Source organism: Uloborus diversus, chromosome 8, assembly GCF_026930045.1.
Source record: "Uloborus diversus isolate 005 chromosome 8, Udiv.v.3.1, whole genome shotgun sequence".
Lineage (NCBI taxonomy): Eukaryota > Metazoa > Arthropoda > Arachnida > Araneae > Uloboridae > Uloborus > Uloborus diversus.
The window spans coordinates 40,223,948-40,232,087 of record NC_072738.1 but is presented as its reverse complement, the minus strand read 5'-3'; positions in this window follow the sequence as shown (position 1 = coordinate 40,232,087).

The following is an 8,140-nucleotide window of genomic DNA, read 5'->3' as shown; positions in this document are numbered from 1 at the left end:
CCGTAAAAATCAGCGATGCGTCGGCGATGCAATTTTACAGTAACAATTACCAGAAAATCTTCCTGAATTTTTAACAGTGTAGTTAAGATCATAATTTCAAAGTCTAATAGTTTAATTTGCAGTACTAAATGCAACAGAAACCCGTAACATATACATTATGAAACGTACATTTCCAAATCTGTGACAACTATAATACAAACGCAACAAAAGCTGCATCGATAAGAAAGAAATCTAGAGCCGTGCGTCCCCATATTCAACCCATAGTCAGAAGAGAAATCTCTACGTTTTGCTTCCACAAAAATCCTAGAAAGACCCTGAAAAGCTCCAGAAGAAGATGTCGAAATCTCACCTCCTGACCACATCATATTTTAAAGCCCATATAAAAGGAGTCCCCATGTGCGAGGGATTTCTAAGTGAAGATTTGGGGAAAAGTCTAGGAGGACTTTCCCTTCGGATTTTTTTGTGTGTTTCAAAGCTTAAGGTTTCAGCGCGTGAGAAAAAGTTTTGGTTTATTTATTGCATACTTTTTATTCGCCTCTAACAATCGCATTTATTTTTAAGGGGACAAAAGTAATGAAAATAATTTCCGGAAAAAAGTAATTTCGACGCCATTTACTGAAATAAATAATAAACACTATGAACGATAAAACCATGTGCAATAGAGTGTAATAAAACGCCGTATTACCAAATGAAGTCGTTTCCAAAATTTTAAAAGTATTTTTGCTGGAAGAGCATGCTTAAAGACATAGGATGACAATTTTTTAAATAATTTGACAGCGTTTAATATTTTTTAAAAAATATTTTAATTGGTACGCAGATTCAATTTCATTTTTTTTACACCTCCACGCTTGACATCACAAATGATGAAACGCCATTAGCGCAGAGTGCAATATTTAATTCGCTTCTGAATTATCATAAACTGGAAATGCGGACAAAGCAAACGTAAGCATTCAGCGTGCCAGTGGAGTGCGCAACAAAGTTCATCACTTGTGACGTCATAAATAGCACGCCTTGTTTGAAAAATCAGTCATTTACAAAATTAATTAAAAATTAAATATTTTGAAAATGAAAGATTTTCCTCGCTCCGTGTTATTTATTTTTTTGTTCATTCTATCATTTTCAGTGAGTAAAAGTAGTTCTTTTGACTGATGGAAACAACACCACTTGATGCAGATCTGATACAAATTGCAATACATATCTCATTGTTTTCAGTTATAAAATAATCAACTGCAGAAACAATAACATAATTTACAACAAATATATTTCCAAAGATCAGTAATAAAAAATGACTCTTGTCAATTAGCTCAAAAAGCTGTATAGCTATCAATAACAAACTACAGTAGAATTCCTATTATACGAATCAATAGGGACTGGACTTCATTATGATAATCAAAAATTCGGATGATTTGATTATCTCTTAAAAAAGGGTTAATTTAATTAAAGTATAATAAAAGATAATTTAATTACTGCATTTATGTTTAAAACAGGAGAAAAAACTATTTCTAAAGAAAAATAGCTCTTTATAAACTAAATGAAAGAAAACATTTACATTTTAAGCGTAGACTAGACCGAGGCACGTTTACGCGGATTTTTTTCAATGAATTTGCTAAATTTTATGTTTTAACTTAGGAAATTTTAGACATTGCGGCTTTATGAAGCAGTTAATGGAGTCAAAATTGGTATTTTCAGTTGTCGCTCAGTTTGTGTTTTTAACCGTTAAAAAAATTGTTTTTGAGTTCAAGTTGGTTTCGTAAACTTGCCCCGGAAACGGGGCACGTTTCCGCAGATTTATTTTGACACCTAACGTAATTCTGTTAGTGTTTTGAGCACAATGGCTTACCATCGTTAAAATAAAGCACATTTATTACTGACTGAATAGCGTAAAAGTTGAAAAGGCATAAAGACAGCACTATATGATTGTAAGCTATTAGACACGAAATTGTAACTCAAATAAAAGTTAAATGGTGATTTTCAAAACTAAATAGCCTGAAAATACTAAAAGTTTTGAGACAGTTTGGAGCGAAAAAAGCGTCTGGACATGTTTAAAAGTAAGACATAGAAAGAACGTGGGTAAAGGTGCTCAGACGTCAACGCGTAAACTTGCTCCGTCGCCAAGTTTGGATTCATTTTTAATGAGCAAAAAAGAAATTTTAACAACATTTCAGCTCATACAAATAAAATTCTCAAAAAAAGGGATAAAATTCTACTATTTTTTTATATTTGTTTTTTCTTAACTAAGTGTTGTTTATTCACAATAAGCTTCAAAATGTTCAACTCAAAACTTACTCGACTAGGTAGAAAACATGTTATTCTTTCTACACGCTAGACAGAAGCTCGTCTGATGCTCAAAAACTTGTGAGGATGTTTGCTCGGGAGCAGCATCAATCTGTTTTGACTATTGGCTCTTCAGTTATAATTTGTTTTGAGAAAAGGTCACTGCATAAACGTGCTCCGGTTTATTCTACTTAGAAGTGGTGCACATTAGAAGCCAATAATTGAACTGCCAAATAAGACAGCAACTCGTCATCCCAGGGCGCGTAGACAGAATTACTGTTTTTCAAATATCAGCACGTTTTAGGCTTAACTCTTTCTCTCTTTTTTGAAATTCTGAAAGCGGTTCGGATAATCAGCTATTCGGATAGTCGAAGTCCGAATATTTAAAGTTCTACTGCAGTACGACAAAATACTTTAAAATAAGCTGAATTTTCCTGAGGCTTGTGTTTAACACATTTTTACGTTTTAAAAACCTAATAAAAATTGTTATTATAGTTGATAATAATGAATATCTAAATAATGAATAAAAGACGAATCCGAAAAGATGAAAATTTAACAACAGTATGAGAGTGTAAGTTTGAAGAGCATAAGATTTTTTTTGAAGTATTTTTAACTGCAGTAATTTTTATACATTGACATTAAAAATGTTATTTTTATATAAAAAGACTCTCTGAAATGTCACTATCCCGCTTAAGTAGTTTTTACGCGTAAAAAGCGTTAATATCCTTTGTGATCGATTTAATTATTTTTACTATCAAGATACAGTAGAACATTAAAAACCTGAACGTCAAAAACTCGAACGTCAAAAATCCGGAAAGTCAAAAATTTAAATCAGTTTTTCGAACATATAATTCAATTTATTTGTGTGAAGCCTGTGTTATTTCCAGCAGTTCATTCAATTTTCGTTGTTTAATTACTGTGTAATAATTCCTCACAGACTACAGATACAGAACTGCAAATATTTTGAATTTTTCTTTATATTCAGTAAGCAATTAGTGTTAATTTTTGTTGAGTTTTGTTAGAAAATGTAATTACATGAAGTAGCTTTCTGTACTGTATTGCATGTTATTTATTACACCGAACTGTATGTTATATTCATGCATGTACAACAACTTTATTTGACTATATGTAACACCTTTCTCTTAAACGTATTTGACGTTCTCTTAAACGTTCTTGGTTATTTTCGAACAGTACAGGATTAATGAATTTAGTTGCAGAATTGTATTGTTCTCTGTTCCTCTTTTTTTGTTTGTTTTCTGTTATTATCATGATGTAACTGTTCATAATCTGCAATTGGAAATAAAAAATTTCTAACATCCAAACGACTTGAAAATCCGTAATACCTATGGTCCTAATCTATTTAGATTTTTGACGTCCTACTGTATTTAATAGTGTAATACAGTGTTCAATGAAACAAAAAGTGATTGTGATATTTAGTAGCCGGACAAGAGATTGATTATTGGATAGGAAGCAAAAATAAATATTAGCCACACCAGCAATCATCATGTACTAAAACAAAAACAGAATAGAATTCTGAAACTCAAATCCTTAGTGGAAAAAGATTTTCAATTGCAGAATTCTGAGGTGGGAAACGTGTCTTTTATTATGTTTAATACTAGCGGTACCCGCACGGCTTTGCCCGTAGTTGAAAATTAAAAGGTCGTTTGGTTTGCCTGCATATTTACAAATAATGGATGATGAATTTCTCGCCAATTTGCTATATGCATTTGCTCGCCCACGCTACGGTAATTTGTTCGTACACATTATGAAAATTTACTCGACCACGTTAAGATAATTTACTCGTCCATGTTATGACAATTTGCTTGGTAAAATGTTCTTAAAATTGAAATAAAAAAAGAACAAAATCGAATTTTTGAAGAATCGCTTCGAGGTGCACACCCCCAAGCTAAAAACAAATTCTGTGCCAAATTTCATAAAAATCGGCTGAACGGTCTAGGCACTACGCACGTCACAGATATCCATACATCTAGACATCCAGACATCCAGGCAGAGATCCAGACTTTGAGCTTTATTATTAGTAAAGAAGATGTCTGTTATTTTTATTCAACTTGCCCGATTGGAGTGAATCGATAGCAATGTTCAGTAGTATGATAAAATGTCTTACACCGTACCATATATTTTACAGATATCTGCTTGATTAATAGATTAAGAAAAAGAAAAATGTTGCCACCTGAACAAACACAGAAATAAAATAGCATTCCTAAACTTCAAGATGATTTCGAACAAAATCTTTTGTAACTGCCTGCGGTTGAAGAAGCAAACTTGTTCGTCACTGTGTCCAACTTACCTGTGATAAAACAAGAATCGATAGCAATGTTCAGTGGTCTGATAAGAGATCTTGCCGATCGAGATGTCATGCTCATAAGCAAATTAAGATTGAAAAAATGAAGAAGATAAATTTGTGTTGAAATGTTTGAGCCCAGTGATACGCCAAAATTCATCGCTAATTTTGTACACGCTAATTTATGTTACTGCCAAATGAACTGTTACTGCTTTATGGGATTCAAATAAAAGCAGTCGGTATTATTTTTAATTGTTGGTTTTGTTGTTTGATTTCATTTTTTATCATTTCTTTTTTTATCGTTACGTGTTCCTAGTGCTAAAAAAAAGTTTAATGGCAGCGTTCACTGTCACTATGTACCATTGAAAGTTGAGTTTATCACGTTGTCGGGGAACTTTGCTTGAGAATGTAGTTTGACTGTAAAATATACTCAAAAACAATGCAAGAAATCTACGCGACTTTAACAAGCAGTTGACTCAACATTGAGTAAGTATTAACTTAACAATCCTCTCAGCTACTTCTGCACAAGAGAAAGCATTGGAAGATCAAAATTGTTGCAACAGACTTGGTGCAGGCTCAGGGCCGCGCCAAGCCTGATCGGCGCCGTCGTGCAAATATCTTGGGAGCGCCTCTGCGCTCTTGCGTTCAGGGAACGTATAGTTAACACCTTGAGAGAGGTTTTATGGGCAAATATAAAAAGGGAAAACATACGTTTGACACTTAATTTATACAAAAAATCATGTGTGAATATTAATTTTTGAATACGGTGTACGTTTTTACTTCGTGTCTCGAAACTATTTGGATTTCAGCAGCTCCTCTGATATGCTAATAATGCATTTTGGAAAAGGAAAACATTTTAACTATCAAAGTTAACGCCAATTTGAATATCTATCTAATCTCCAAGTGATGCATAATTAATAAAACTTTTATGCCTGTCAAAATATGACAACAGGAGCAGTGGCGCAACTAGAAAATAGTTTTAGAGGGGCACATTGGAAGAAAATTCTCTTTTAAAAAGAGGGGGTCCAGGGGCTCTCCCCGTAAAATTTTTGAAGCTTGTAGTTTTAAATACGCAATTTCAAACAGTCTTTGGTGATTTTATAGGGGGAAAAGGTACAAGGGTTCTGCGGCGATTTGTAAAAGTTAAAGCCTTAAAACGCGCTTAAGGGCCTTTTTTTTTTGACGTTAGAACAAGGGAACTCTGACATTCCAGCCGATGTTTTTTTTTCTTTGAAAAGAAGAAAAATAGATGGAAATCAACTCCTCCTCTCCCCTAAAATTTTTCGAAATTGAACTTCTAAAAAACGCAGTTGTAGACAACTTTGAAGATTTTTACAGGAAGGTTATTCTGGAGCTCCCCCCTGGAAAATTTTTCAAAATTTAAGTCCTAAAAACTAAATCAATATTCTATGATATTAGGGGAAGAGGTTCAGAGGCTATTCCACTTAGATTTTTCTTAAGTCATTATTAAGAAACCTATCTTTTGATGATATTAAAGGAAGGTAATTCGGAGGCCCTTGCCCGAATATTTTTTGAAATTAAACTCTTAAAAACGATATGGTATACCGTATTTGGTAACATTAGGGTCGGAAATCTTTCGATATCGAGGCTCCAAGAACGCAGTTTTTGGTGATTTTTGAACGTAGTTTCAAGTGATGTTGTTTGGTATTAAGGGCTTTCTCTGGAAATTTTGCGAAATTGAGCATCTGGAAACGAAATTCGAGATGCTCCGTAATGTTTTTGGTGGGGAGAGAGCGGATGATTCGGAGGAGAAGCATTTTAAGACTTTCTTATTTTCACACGAACTTGAGAAAAGAAAAATAATAAAGAAAAAAGAAAAGAGAAGTAGGACGGAGAGGGACGAGAGTAGGAGTGGCTGACGATTTAGCCGTTCCTATTGAAAACTTTTAAAGAAAAGATTTCTTATGATATGCAATTCTGCTTACCGTATTTTTTAAGTATGATAACATAAAAAAATACAGAACAGTGGAATTATCACGAACAATAGTAAAAAATCAAAAAAAGGCATATTGCACAAATCATAATACAACATATTCATCGTAAGAACCAAACTGGGGAATAGCACATTTCTTGAACTTCGTATGCTCAACCTTGTGAAATTATAGTCATACAGTAATGGCATTCACGGCTCCAAATGTGAAGAAAACTTCAAAAGTATGCATTAATTAGCATCATGTGTTTTTACAGTAAACGATTGCGCTTTCGAATAGCATGTTTAGACACAACTAGAGCCGCTATATAGATAGGCCGACGCATCAGCTTGTTTAGCCATTTTGGATCGGATTTTTCATTGTTGCACTGCTAGGGTTACCAAAGCAAAGTTTCGGATTTCGCCAAATTTTCCGAAAATAATATTTTATTTAATGAACTATTCACGCGCCACTAATAATTACTCACACTGAACAATCACAAAACGCGATAACTCGCCAGAGAAGACAACCAGTCAAACACGCGCTCCGATCCCATATGGCTAATCTTAAGCTGATGCGTCGGCTTGTATATATAGGGGCCTTAGACACAACAAGACAATATTTTTTTCTTTTAGATTGGCAACGAGGAGGATTGCTTGTTTTAATGAGCAAGATAATGTAATCGCCGCTATTAGATATAATGAAAAGTTAAATTTTATTTTTTTGGTTGAAGATTTGGTCCCCCCATTAGAAGAATTTTTAATTGGTAGAGCTCGGCGCCTTTTTGACTCTGGCGCCGTCGTGCGCCGCACGACCTTGCACATAGGGACGGCGCGGCCCTGGGTGCAGGGAACTGCCACCACATATGAAGAAATTTTTGGTCATCTTCTTTTCCTGATCAAAGTTAATCTGACTTTCTTCCGTTAGAATTGTTAAAAAACAACGTTGATGCAAACGATTTCCAAACAATAGACAAACGGAAAATTGTCATTACTTAAAGGATACAATTAGTTACTTAGCATCCATAAACACTGCCTCCAAAATAGCGGAGGCCATTTGAAAAAAAAATATTTTAAACGTAAGTTCAAAAATGTTCTAATGTTATATAAAAAGTTCCTTTAACAATAGGTAAAAGTAAAAGTGCTTTAAGGGTGTATTTGTATAAATAATTTACGAATCATCAGTTGGTTACCGACTTTTAGAGCACTTATATTGTATTAGTATGTACTATTATCTGTATATGGATATTAACGTTTTTAACACATAAAAAATGCTATAACATCATAATGACATTTCACTTTATTCAGATAGTCTTTTTATGCAAAGAGAAAAGATGTTTAATTTCCATATGTAGAAATTTATTTAGTTTGTTAGCAGTACTACAACATATATATCTTATGTTTTTCAGACTTATACTCGTATCTGTTATTATCTAATAATATCTCTTATATATAATTATATCTAAATAATAATAATATCTATTATTATCTAATAATACCTGTAGTGACTTGGAGACATGCGATTACTCAAGAAAATAGAAATAATTATTTGCCAATAACGCAATTATTCTAAATTTCTTCATTTTTTCCAACCGCCCACCCTCCAAACGATATTATTAAATGACCCATTTCAT